We start from the raw sequence: 14,310 nt of genomic DNA, 5'->3' as shown, positions 1-14,310 counted from the left end.
GCAACCCCCTTCAGCAGGCTTCCGAAGGGTTGTTTTTTGTTTTTGTTTTTGGAGATGGTTTTAAAAAAACATTGAAGATTTATTAATTTACAAAAACACATGCATTGTCTCTTTTTTCAAGTTGCGTTTTCTACAGATCAGTTTCGTTTGTTGTGAGACATTAGTGTTACATAGTGTTGGGTTACATAGGGACCCAGGTGGCGCTGTGGGTTAAACCACAGAGTCTAGGGCTTGCTGATCAGAAGGTCGGCGGTTCGAATCCCTGCAACGGGGTGAGCTCCCGTTGCTTGGTCCCATCTCCTGCCCACCTAGCAGTTTGAAAGCACATCAAAGTGCAAGTAGATAAATAGGGACCGCTCCGGCGAGAAGGTAAACGGCGTTTCCGTGTGCTGCTCTGGTTTGCCAGAAGCAGCTTTGTCATGCTGGCCCCATGACCTGGAAGCTGTCTGCGGACAAACGCCGGCTCCCTCGGCCTATAGAGCGAGATGAGCGCCGCAACCCCAGAGTCGGACACGACTGGACCTGATGGTCAGGGGCCCCTTTTAGTGTTGGGTTAGGAAGAAAAGAGGGGGAGGTGGCAATGCTTCTATTCTTCTACTGAGTGTATGTGTGGGGTTTTGTGTCAGCATCACTTGTGCAGGTTCTCTTAGATGATATTTAACACCAGGGAGATTAAATCAAATAAACATTCGGCGTTCTGTTGGAGGGGACTTGTGTTCACATGTGGCAGGGGTGTAAAAATGCACAGGAATTGGCTCCTATGACTCTAAGTCATCGTTGTAGCGCCCCCTGGGGAGCCCTCTCGGCTCGGCACTCAGTGCAGGCGAAACACTCACACTTCCCTGGATAATGGCCTCTTGGGCTTGCCGATCAGAAGGTTGGCAGTTCGAATCCCTGCAATGGGGTGAGCTCCCGTTGCTCGGTCCCAGCTCCTGCCAACCTAGCAGTTCAAAAGCACACCAGTGCAAGTAGATAAATAGGTACCGCTGTGGCGGGAAGGTAAACAGTGTTTCCGTGCGCTGCTCCGGTTTCGGTGTTCCGTTGTGCCAGAAGCTGCTTAGTCATGCTGGCCACATGACCAAAAAAAAAAAAAACTGTCTGTGGACAAAAGTCGGCTCCCTCGGCCAGTAAAGCGAGATGAGCATCACAGCCCCAGAGTCGTTCGCAACTGGACTTAACTGTCAGGGGTCCTTTACCTTTTTAAGAGACCACAAAAGTCATCCCATCCAACCATGTGTAAGGCAGGAATCTTTCGCCCAGCATAGGACTTGAACCCACAACCCTGAGATTAAGAGTCTCATGGTCTACCAACAGAGCCACCTCTGTAAGACCCATTCCATGTAGTGGGCCTTACCGGGTAAATATGGCAAGGGTCAGGCTCTTGGTGAGACATGTCCTCCTTCCATTGCCTCTGTCCACACATGATATTTTCTGCACCCAGGGGTACAAGGGAGTCAACCATGAAGGGAAGCCCTGATTAGTGGGTGGAAAACATGGCACTTCTGGAATCCAAGTGTGCAAGGAGGTTGCTTGTTTTGAACACATGGACCTCAAAGCCTAGCAGATATGGGATGCAGAGTCAGTTTAGGCTGCGATCTAAAAAAGGAATTTGTGGCATTTGATGACATTCTAGTGCAATACAGAGCAGTCGGCAACTACTAATGTCCTGCATGCCAAATCCTAGCAAGTGAGAATCACTGGTTGGTCAACCAACTTTTACATCCACTCATAAGAACATCACAAAAAAAGAGTTGAGCTGGATCAAAGACTAGCCCCTTCAAATATTTTATTGGCTCCTATGATTGATTGATTGATTGATAAAATATTGTTTATAACCATATTGTCCAAACTAACAAAGGCAACAAAAGGGCCAGCTAAAACAGATTTACTCTGTTCTCTTCCTCTCCCATCAGAAACCTTTTCCTGGACATGCGAAGGGTGAAAGAAATGCGGAACATCATCAGGATTCCCTGTTATTTCTGGATTTTCCAGAAGTGATCCGGGAAGGGCAGAATGGTTGCTAAGCAATGCTCCCTTGTGCTTTCTCCACTTCTTCCCACTTTACTAGCTGCTACTGTGCGGACGAGAGAAAGGAACGACAGAGAAACTCCCTCCTGCTCACTATCAATGCAAGGATGTGGGAGGAAGATTCATCGGGACTCAAGAACACAGATTGAACAGAGTCGCCTACTTCTCTGGCACCAGTGGCGGCTGATCGTGTTGTTGTCAAGAGAATAATGGACACAAAGAAACAGGCCTGGCGTTAACACACAGCATCCTTGGGCAAATGTGGGGTCCCACGGCTCTGTGGTATTATTATTATTATTATTATTATTATTATTATTATTATTATTATTAACAGCCTGTGGTGGCTTTAAAAGTGCCGATTCCGCCAATTGAAGTGGTCAAGCGGGCACCTATGGGCAAGGATGGGACGTGGGTGGCGCTGTGGGTTAAACCACTGAACCTAGAGCTTGCCGATCAGAAGGTTGGCGGTTCAAATCCCCGCCATGGGGTGAGCTCCCGTTGCTCGGTCCCAGCTCCTTCCAACCTAGCAGTTCAAAAGCACGTCAAAGTGCAAGTAGATAAATAGGTTCCACTAAAGCGGGAAGGTAAACAGCATTTCCGTGTGCTGCTCTGGTTCCGTGTGCTGCTCTGGCTTTGTCATGCTGGCCACATGACCCGGAAGCTGTACGCTGGCTCCCTCGGCCAATAATGCGAGATGAGCGCCGCAACCCCAGAGTCGGTCCCGACTGGACCTAATGGTCAGGGGTCCCTTTACCTTTACCTTTACCTATGGGGCAAGGGCACCTTGATCCCATCCTGCTCACCACTGGGCAACCAAGACTGGGAAGCTGTCAAACAGGGCTTACACCCTCTGGACCGGTTCCTTGTCAGGAAGGTGAGGTGCATTGGAGGGCAGGCTGTGATTGGTGGGGCACCATGCCCGTCGCCCCATGGGCCAGCCTCCACCCACAGGGGCCCCCAAGACAGGGACCCCCTCAAACCTGGAGTCAACTCTGAGGAGGCAGGCATAGGGTGGTAGCAAAAAGAAGCCATGGGGCATCATAATGTGAAGGGAACATGAAATATACTCGGAGTCGAGAGTGAATTTCATGCTCTTTATTCAGCTAGCAACAGAAGAAGAGCTGTTTCCCCAAAACGTCTGCTTATATACCGTACATTATTTACACAATGGGCCTTGCGTGAATGCCTACTTCAGGGCTGCACCTGTAGGCCAATCAGGTTGCAGATTCACTTCTGCCAGCAGCCTGATTGGCTGCTCCTGCAGGCCCATCAGGTTGCTGATTCACTTCCACCTGGAGCTGGATTGGGTGGCTCCTGCGGACCAATCAGACTGCTGCATTCTGGATCCTATTGTTCTAGGATTCAGCTCTGCAGTCATTTTCTGTTGCTGAGTAAGTTCCTGAGATGAATAAACCCTCAATTAGCAATTTCCTGCAATTAGTCACTCCTTCCTACACTCTTGCCACCGCAGTTATTCCACCCGCCATTCTTCTCCTGTCGACACAAGCGAGAGAGCGAAGCAAAGCAGGCTGACGCCGCGACATCTTGAAAACCAACCCACCTCGGAACCACGGATCTCGCCTTTTGCGGAAGAGATGCTCCATTGACTTGGTTTGCAGATGCAGAGTGACTTGCCTAAGGAGGATCGTTACACTTCAAATATTCCAAACTATGTTACTCACCCCAAACACTGCTCCCCCATCAGCGCCGTCTTAAGCGCTCCCGGCGCCGTGGTGTGCCGGATCCTCCGGCGCCCTCCCGCCCCATTCCGGCGCCCTCCCACCCCGTTTTCCAGCGCAGTGGGCGGGTGGGCACCGTGCGCCGCACGGGTGCAACAGGCGCAGCTGCGCGGCAGGCGGGTGGGCAGGCGCAGCTGCACGGCGGACCGGTCGGCCAGCGGGTGGGCGCAGCTCGCGGCGCCCTCCTGGCGGGCCGGCACCATGGTGCCCTGCGCCACCCAGCCTGCACGTAGGGCCGGGCCTGTCCCCCATGGCATAAAACGTGTGCATTTCAAATTGTTGCAGATATAATGTAGCCCTTCCTTTTACTGAGATTGGAGCACAGGATGTGTTATTTTACGGTTTTTAAGATCGTGAGAACATTTGAGATACAGTATACAGTGTGCAGTGGCAAGTAAATTATTTTTATATGATAAAAACAACAACAACAGGAAACGTTATGGTTTGTGTACCACCATTATGTTGGACAGAAATGCCCTAGTGCAGGCACGTCCAACAGGTATATCGTGATCTACTGGTAGATCACTGGACGTCTGTGGTAGATCACTGGAAGATCACTGGCTTTTCTTCTCCCTAAAAAAGCTCCACAATTTAGACCTGAACCCCTAAAAAACGGGCCTTCCTCTTTCCTAAAAGAAGCTCAACAACTTTGACCTGGAGCCCCCAAAAGAAGGTAGATCATTGCCAGTTTTTAACACTGAGAGTAGATCGCAGTCTCTTGGGAGTTGGCCACCCCTGCTAGTGCATAGGGAGACGGATAATTAAGACGATTATCCGTCCCCCCCGAAGTAGCGTAAGTCCCACTGTGTCGCTTCTTCAGGTTGGTTAACCCATTATGTCTTTTTTTCCATGTTTGTTCTTTTCTCCCTACAATTTTCATTACATTTTTCTGTTTTACAGGTTAGAATATTCATTTAAACAACCTTGAAATATCAATGACTTCCCTTCTTCTCTTTCCATGGTTCAGTTTGCATAACATAAATCCCTGCCTATTTTACATAAGCTAAACCATTTAGTATTCCATTATTACATCCATCAAAACTTATTTACACTGTTGAATTTATCTTATTGCTGCCAATGTTTTCAAGTGACACAATTTCCCCCCATATATTCAATAAACGTTTTCCAATCTTCTCTAAACGTATGTTCTTCTTGTTCTCTTACTCTATATGTTAGGTCCGCAAGCTGCGCATATTCCATCAGTTTATGTTGCCCTTCTTCTTTAGTTGCGAACCTTGCTCGTTTTCCATTTTTGGGTTAACAAAACACGGGCTGCAGTAGGGGCATAGATAAATAACTTTTTATTGCACCTGGGAATTTCCGTCTGAATTATCCCTAACAAAAAGAGCTCTGGGTTATTTTTGAAAAGTACTTTTAAACATTTTTTTTCAATTCATTATGAATTATTTCCCAATACTCTTTCATGGGTCCACCACATATGATAGAACGTACCCTCAACCTCATTGCATCTCCAGCACTTATCCAATTCAGTCTTGTACATCTTAGCAAGTCTACTTGGAGTTAAAGACCATCTGTAAATCATTTTCAGGTAGTTCTCCTTCAAGGAATAACAAGCTTTAAATTTCAGAACGCTCTTCCGAAGCTTTCCCCAGAGATTAAACTCTATACTATGTCCTATATCTATTGTCCATTATGTTGATCCCTTGATGAATTATCAACACAAGTAGAATTGTAGAGTCAGAAGGGACCCACGAGAGCCAACCCCGCTGCAATGCAGGAATCTTTTGCCCATTGTGGGTCTCAAACCCATGATCCTGAAATTACGGATCTCATGCACTACCCACTGAGCTATCACAGGGCAGTGGCAGAGGAAGGGGGTGCGGAGGGTGTGGTCCGTCCCGGGTGTCATCACTGAAAGGGGGTGACAAAATGAGTTATAAATTTTTTAAAAAAATTGGGCTCACAAAACTTTTTTCTGCGCGCTGCCTGAAACGGCAACGTGGGACTTGCGTCTATCTACTGCCTCTCCCTCAGCCGCCCTACAGCTGAGGGGGAGACGACAGAGAGGCTCCAAGCGTTAGAGAGGCTCGTCCCGCCCCCATGGGTGCAGATTACCCCACCCCCAGCTGCAGGACACCCTCCCACACCAGGCACCCAAGCGGCTAACTATGCCGCTGTCACAGGGGTAGGTGTGTTGGGAATTAAACCTATACACTAGGGCAGTTCATTAAAAAAATGCCTGCTCCAAATGCCTTACTACACCAGGGATTACCGTATATAGTTATATCTGAAATTTCATGCATATCAGTTAATATCTTGCCCCTGCTCCACTGAATTGAAATGTCAGCCTTCACGACATAGGAAAATGGCCAAGTAAACAGCTATTTTCATGGAGGAGGGTCAAGATATTAACTGATATGCATGAAATTTCAGATATAGCTATATAATCCCTAGTATAGTAAGATATACTAGGGGACCCAGGTGGCGCTGTGGGTTAAACCACTGAGCCTAGGGCTTGCTGATCAGAAGGTCGGCGGTTCGAATCCCTGTGATGGGGTGAGCTCCCGTTGCTTGGTCCCAGCTCCTGCCAACCTAGCAGTTCGAAAGCACATCAAAATGCAAGTAGATAAATAGGAACCGCTACAGCGGGAAGGTAAACGGCGTTTCCGTGCGCTGCTCTGGTTCGCCAGAAGCTTTGTCATGCTGGCCACATGACCTGGAAGCTGTACGCCGGCTCCCTCAGCCAATAATGCGAGATGAGCGCGCAACCCCAGAGTCGGTCACGACTGGACCTAATGGTCAGGGGTCCCTTTACCTTTACCTATAGTAAGATAAGATCTTTGGAGCAGTCATTTTCAAAAAAAGTTTTTAATGAACCGCACTACTATACACTCTTACTTGAGAGCAAGACCTGGCAAATTCAACAGGGATTACTTCTAGACTGCTAATAAATTATAGGCTTATTATATTTAACACTGTTTATACTTGCTCTGTATTTTAAAATGAATTCAACATCATATACTCCGGTAGCCAAAGCTGACTTCTGTCTCCTATATTAGTTATCAAAATTAAGCAGATCTTTGCCCGTATTTCTTTGCACCAAATAATTTCTTCTTCTTTTTGGCGGGAGTTTAAGGAGTTGTGCAGGGCAGTACGCCAACCGAAACACCGCCCTCTTTTGAAATCTGCAGTTCTCCAGATTTTACGGCATAGTTCTCCACTCAAACAATTATGTACAAAAAAGACTAGGATAAAGGGTGTGTTTACATTAGTGAAAACAGCATGCAAAACGCTTCGTATCAGAGGAGATTGTACCCTGCAAGTGTGTGCACGTTAGCAAGATTGCACACAAAATGGTGTGTATCAGAAGCGACTCGCACTAAAATGCTGGTGAGTTTTCACAAGGACTTGCCTGGTCTTTGTGTTGAAAAGAACTGGAGTCAGCAGGATTCTATACAGCGGTGTTGTTGTTTTATCAAAGTGCTGGAGACGAAGCGTGCCTGGGAGCCCCGTCAAACGGAAAGCACGTTCTGATTTCCTCTGTGCTCCGAAATGAAAGGATTAGGGGGGAACTGGTAGAAAATAGAAATCCGGAACAGAATCCAAACAAAAAATTAGCAGCTGCATTTGTGCTGCTTCACAAACACACATACACTTTCCTAGGCACTACGGTTACAGTACCAGCTTACAAATTTCAGAGGCTCCCATGCTGCTTATTGTAGGGCCTCGGACAGGGTTGATATTGAAGCAGAATCCTTCCTGTCATGAGAAAACATGGCTTTTGCTTGGAAGAAATCTCAGCAACGGCAGAACTCTGCTGGGTTTTAATGTTGCCAGATCTGAAAAAGGAGGCACCTTTTAACATATGTGGTGGACATGCAAGGTGGTAAAAGCATTCTGGGAAATGATATATAATGAACTGGAAAAAATGTTTAAAATAACTTTTTCAAAAAACAAAACAAAACCAGAAGCCTTTCTTTTAGGAATTTTAGGTGCCAAAATCCCAAGGGAGCAGAAAGGACTATTTATGTGTGCGACTACGGCTGTGTGGATGCTATTAGCCCAGAGATGGAAAGAAGATAAAGTCCGTACCAGAGAAAGAAAGGCAGATCAAGTTGATGGACTATGCCAAAATGGCAAAAATGACCGGAAGATTCAGAAATCAAGAAGACCAAAATTTTAATAAGGAATGGGGAAAATTTATAATTTATCTTTAAAAGCATTGTAAACAGTGAAAATCGTTAGTGGGATTGGAATAACACTTGTAGTGTGACAATGAACTTTGGACAAAAATGGAGATATAGAAATTTGGATTCTTATAAAAGATGCAGAAGGATTAACAATAAGACCCACAAAGGAGAGGAAGGAAGTCCAGGAGATTCTTTGGAATCTCAGTTTTATATATTATGTTGTTATGTGAATTTTTTTTTTTAAAAAAAAATGTTGCCAGATCCACTCGTGTTATCAGACTTTTGGAGCTTTGGGTTTTTTTTGGGGGGGGGGCGGTTATTGAGTCATTATTGTTTTTATTTCTTTTTTTCTATTTCTATTTCTATTTTTATTTCTATTCTTTTTTAATAACATTTTATTAATTTTCCAACAATAACAATAACAAAAACCAAACAAACAACAATAAAGATAAAAACAAAAACCAAACAAAAAACCCTATTCTCTTCCTTGGTTCGTATATCAATGTAGTGCATGTCTATTATAAAGTTTTAACCATTTGAATTACTCATTGTCCATTCATAATAAAATTACAAGTATTCTTAAAACCCTGCCTATATATGAACCTGTGTACATTGCTTCTGTATATATGCAATAAAGTCCTTCCATTCTTCCTTAAATTCGCTGTCATCTCTTCCTCTTAATTTGATTGTCATTTTTGCCATTTCAGCATATTCCGTTAATTTAACTTGCCAATCTTCTTTAGCTGGGACACTTTCTTCTTTCCAATGTGGTGCTAATAATGTTCGTACAGCCATGGTTGTGTACATAAACAAGTTCTTTTGCGATCCTGGTAAATCCATTCCTGTAATACCTAATAGGAAAGCTTCTGGGTTTTTTTTTGGCAAAGGTTATTTTAAACATCTTCTTCATTTCATTATAAATCATTTCCCAATACTTCTTAACAATTTTGCAATCCTACCACATATGAAAAAATGTATCTTCTATTGTTTGTTTTTATTTCTATTCTAATTATGTACTTTTGCACACAGCTATATAGACAAACATGAGTTTGACCAAACTGCGGAAGGCAGTGCAAGACAGGAGTGCCTGGCGTGCTATGGTCCATGAGGTCACGAAGAGTTGGACACGACTAAACGACTAAACAACAACATATAGACAAAAAAGTTGTGACCGTCCAGAAAAAGCTAAAATTTTCAGCGGAGAATATTATTCTGACATATATACCTATTGTATGGAAATTAACAATGGGACAACGAAAATGGATTCTACATGCTCCTTTGGTAGCCAAGGGATTGATATTGATGAACTGGAAGAAAAAAAGATATGACCCCCTTCAATAAATGGACCGACAATAACACTCGCAACTTGTGAATGGACTTCTTACTCATTTATCCAGATTTTGGATAAATATGACAGTATTTGGATTGAGTTTATACAAAAAGTAGCAGGTTATTAATATTTGCTTGTGTGTTAGGATAATAATATCAAATTTATAAAATAATGTATGGGTTAGGGTATTTTTCACATATTGTATATACTCATATAGTGGTACCTCGCTTTTTTAATGTTTCCATTAATGAACATTTCGGCTTTCGAACGCCGTAAACCTGAAAATAAATGCTTTGGTTTTCAAACACACCTTGGAAGTCGAACATGAAACACGGCTTCCGTATTGAGGCTTCCTTACTGAGTTTTTAGTTATTGAACGTTTCGGAACTTGAACGGTCTTCCGGAATGGATTATGTTCGGAAACTGAGGTACCACTGTATATTGTTGGGGTATTGTTGTTGTTTTTATGCATTTTTGTGCCTTTTTATTTTTCTTTCCTTCTCTTTTTCTTTTTATCACTTTATTTCTTCATAATTGAACTCCCCCCCATAAAATATTAATACAAATAAATAAATAAATAAATAAATAAGCATTTTGTGTTTTTATATTGTGATTTTATGTTGTTAGACCTGCGGCTATAGGGTGGTAAACAAATTAGCAACATACCTACATAAAATAACCTGATCTCCCAGCCCAAACAATTGTTGTTGTTGTTGTTTAGTCGTTTAGTCATGTCTGACTCTTTGTGATCCCATGGACCAGAGCACACCAGGCACTCCTGTCTTGCACTGCCTCCCGCAGTTTGGTCAAACTCATGTTCGTAGCTTCGAGAACACTGTCCAACCATCTCGTCCTCTGTCGTCCCCTTCTCCTAGTGCCCTCAATCTTCAATCTTATTACATTATTACATGCAATGTAACGGGTCGCCCAAGTGGTGCCCAGGAGCTCACATGTGCCCAGAGAGACCTTCCCTGGCATTTTCAGGGTCTCTTCCTACCCATGCCTGGAACCAATCGAACCAATAGTAGCCAACAGAACAGGCTGTGATGCCCACTCATTTTTAAAGGATAATAGAACCCATGAAAGTTCCTCTAACCTGCAGATGTAGCTGTGGACCCAATAAGGTCAGAAACATCCTATTATGTGATGATTTATATCCCCATTGCCTTACATTTTATATTAGAGTAAGCTATGGATAAGCAGGAATCCCAAACTGACCATAGGGATGAAGTCAAAAAGATGCAAAGAATAAATTAATAGAAATAATAAATGTGTGATCTTCCATTCAAGAAGCATGTGATCAGTTTCTTTGTTCCTCCGTTGCAGAAGCTTGGGATCGATTCAGGGAGAATTTCACCCAGGATGCTAAAAGAAGGGAGGGGAGGAAGGAAGAGAAGAGAAGAGAAGAGAAGAGACGAATAAGTGAAGGCAGGAAGGCAGGAAGGGGAGAGGGAGAGGGAGAGGGAGAGGGAGAGAGAGAGAGAGAGAGAGGGAAGGGAGGAAGGGAGGGAGGAAGGAAGGAAGGAAGGAAGGAAGGAAGGAAGGAAGGAAGGAAGGAAGGAAGGAAGGAAGGAAGGAAGGAAGGAAGGAAGGAAGGAAGGAAGGAAGGAAAAGTGAAGGGGAACCAACCATGGTGGAGATTATTTGGGAAACAGGAGGGAATTTCAGACGTAACGACAGCCTGTGTGTATTTCATCATGGTAATTGATAAAATCACCACAATTCAGTTTTTGGCAGGGTTAGTGAGCAGATGGGCCTCTCATTATAAAACTCTCTCTCTCTCTCTCTCTCTCTCTCTCTCTCTCTCTCTCTCTCTCTCTCTCTCTCTCTCTCTCTCTCTCTCTCCCTTCCCAGCTAATTATATAGATTTCTGTCAAACTGTGACATTCTTTCATTGGCAATCCCAGGGCTTCGGCCATTATTCCCCCAAAGCCCTCTTGCTTGTGGGAGAGAGGAAAATAGGTTGCTATTGAAACACATTTGAATTATGGTGCTGGAGGAGACTCTTGAGAGTCCCATGGACTGCTAGAAGATCAAACCTATCCATTCTTAAGGAAATCAGCCCTGAGTGCTCCCTGGAAGGACAGATCGTGAAGCTGAGGCTCCAATACTTTGGCCACCTCATGAGAAGAGAAGACTCACTGGAAAAGACCCTGATGTTGGGAAAGATGGGGGGCACAAGGAAAAGGGGACAACAGAGGACAAGATGGTTGGACAGTGTTCTCGAAGCTACAAACATGAGTTTGACCAAACTACAGGAGGCAGTGCAAGACAGGAGTGCCTGGCGTGCTATGGTCCATGGGGTCACGAAGAGTCGGACACGACTAAATGACAAAACAACAACAATTGAAACACATACAATGTCTCCAATTTGTCTAGCTGTTCATCCGGAAAAAAATAACAGAGAAGTTCACATTTACTTCCTCGCCCCACCGTCATCCCTCTCTGCTGAAATCTCCAGAGGATTAAGATCGCATGGTGATGAGTGGGACTTGAAATGAACAGAGGAACAGAAGGAGTATGCCAATTCACGTGTCTCAAATTTTAGTGCCCGCAGATTGCAAACAATATCGACCAACTAGGTTGTGCCCAGGTGGACAGCCACTTTTTTTGGCCAGATCCTGATCCACAGCCAGTAGAAATTCAGCAGGTGAAGTCATTCTGATTTTATCCCATCTCCAAGCTGGGGAGAAGGGGAACTGCTAAATTTTTGCCCGCTGTGAGGTTGTTATGATCCTTTCTAGATAGAAATAAGTGGCAGCCTTCATAGGATTGATGGCCCATAGCTCAGAAGCACAGCAGCGGGTTTCCCCTTTCACATGTTGTTAACCGAGTTTCATAATTTGCTTAGTGGGGTCTTTCAAACCCTCCAAGTGTCCTTATTTTCCAGGCACAGTCCCCGATTTACAGATGCCGTCCATCAGATATTGATTTTAGCGTAGTGCATAAATTTTTAATCGTAATCTTAAACTTTTCTTTTTTAATTGTTAATATTTGTCCTTGTGAGCTGTGAATTGTGTTATATTATTTGTGGCTTGAACGAGTCCGCTGTTTTATTTGATTTATTTTGTTGTGTTGTGTTTTATGATGGGCGTAAAGCCGAATAAACATCCTGACTGACTGACTGATGCCGTCCCGGTTTCTGATTTGATCCTGGAATGTCCCTATTTTCATCAGAGAAGTGTTGGAGCGTATGGAGTTATGTGACCCCCGAGCCAAGGAGATAAGTAACTATACAACCTTTAAAAGACACCTGAAGGCAGCCCTGTATATCATAGGATTTTTAAAAAATATATTTAAATGTTTTATTATGTTTTTATACATGTTGGAAGCTGCCCAGAGTGGCTAAGGCAACCCAGTCAGATGGTTACAGGTAGGTAGCCGTGTTGGTCTGACATATTCAAAACGAAATAAAAAAAATCCTTCAAGCAGCACCTTAGAGACCAACCAAAGAAGTGTGCATGCACACGAAAGCTCATACCAATGACAAACTTAGTTGGTCTCTAAGGTGCTGCTGGAAGGATTTTTTTTATTTTGTCCAGTCAGATGGACAAGGTATAATAATAATAATAATAATAATAATAATAATAATAATAATAATGTGAAATGTAAAGGTAAAGGACCCCTGGACAGTTAAGTCCAGTCAAAGGTGACTATATGGTTGTGGCGTTCATCTTGCTTTCAAGCCAAGGGAGCCGGCATTTGTCCACAGAGAGCTTTCTAGGTCACGTGGCCAGCAGGACTAAACCGCTTCTGGCACAACGGGACACCGTGACAGAAACCAGAGCGCATGGAAACGCCATTTACCTTCCCGCCACAGCGGTACCTATTTATCTACTTGCACTGGCGTGCTTTCAAACTGCTAGGTTGGCTGAAGCTGGGACAGAGCAACGGGATTCAAACCGCCAACCTTCTGATCAGCAAGCCCAAGAGGCTCAGTAGTTTAGACCACAGCGCCACCCGTGTCATAATAATAATAATAATAATAATAATAATAATAATAATAATAATAATGGAATGGGACACCCCTGTTTTCATCAGAGAAATGTTGGAGGGCATATGCCCGCCAGGCTCGGGGATTTCAAAATCTCCCAGCTGTGTAGACTGCTTGGATTTCATGTTACCGGAAATCTAGGATCAGACCAAAGCCGTCCTCTTTCCTCTGCGAGAGACTGGGAGCGAGCCCAGGCTGCCTTTACTCCCTCCGTAAACAATGAAGGATCTTGACTAGAATCTTTGATCTCTGGAGTGGGATAAACAACTGGACGCTGCCTTTCCCAGCTAGTGATGAAAAGTTTGGCAAAGAGCCCCTTTAAACATCATTTTGTTGGAGCCCTGGATTTCCTCCCGTCCGCTACTAGTTAAGTCAGGGTCCTATAACTGGCATCTCCAGAGGGCTGCTGGGTGTCAGCTGCCCAAGGAAGGGACTCTCCTGAGTCCTCCCTTTCAGTACATGGCCAACATTGTGCATATACCACTTCCCGATCCAGGAGTGGGTTCACACTGGATTGCAGAGCAAACTGGAGTGTATACAAAGCTCCAAAGAAAGAAGGGACGATGGCATTCCAACCTTGAGTCATCTATTGCCATCAACCCCCTTGACCCTCCCTAGAAAGCATCAACATGTACCTGGAAGACGGTGTAGCTCAGGCACCCCCAAACTTTGTCCCTCCAGATGTTTTGGACTACAATTCCCATCTTCCCCGACCACTGGTCCTGTTAGCTAGGGATCATGGGAGTTGTAGGCCAAAACATCTGGAGGGCCGCAGTTTGGGGATGCCTGGTGTAGCTGCTCCACTCCGCCCAAAGAGCCTCTTTTGTTGACATTTCAGCTCCACCTTTTCCAGAAAAGGGCCCATCTTAGATTAGATCAGCTCAGGTTACTGCGACACCTGCTACATGGGGCTGCCTTTAAATGCATCTGGAAACTTCAGAATGCCAGAGTCTTGGCAGAAGCTTGTTTCTATAACGCTGCGATTGCTCCATCTTCACTGGCTCCCAGATTTTTCCTGGGTCCAGCCCTGTGTTGGTTGATTTGGCACCTGGGTATTTAAAGCCTCTG

This window comes from Zootoca vivipara, chromosome 11 (genome assembly GCF_965207765.1).
Source record: "Zootoca vivipara chromosome 11, rZooViv2.hap1.1, whole genome shotgun sequence".
Taxonomy (NCBI): domain Eukaryota; kingdom Metazoa; phylum Chordata; class Lepidosauria; order Squamata; family Lacertidae; genus Zootoca; species Zootoca vivipara.
Note: the sequence above shows the minus strand (reverse complement) of the source record.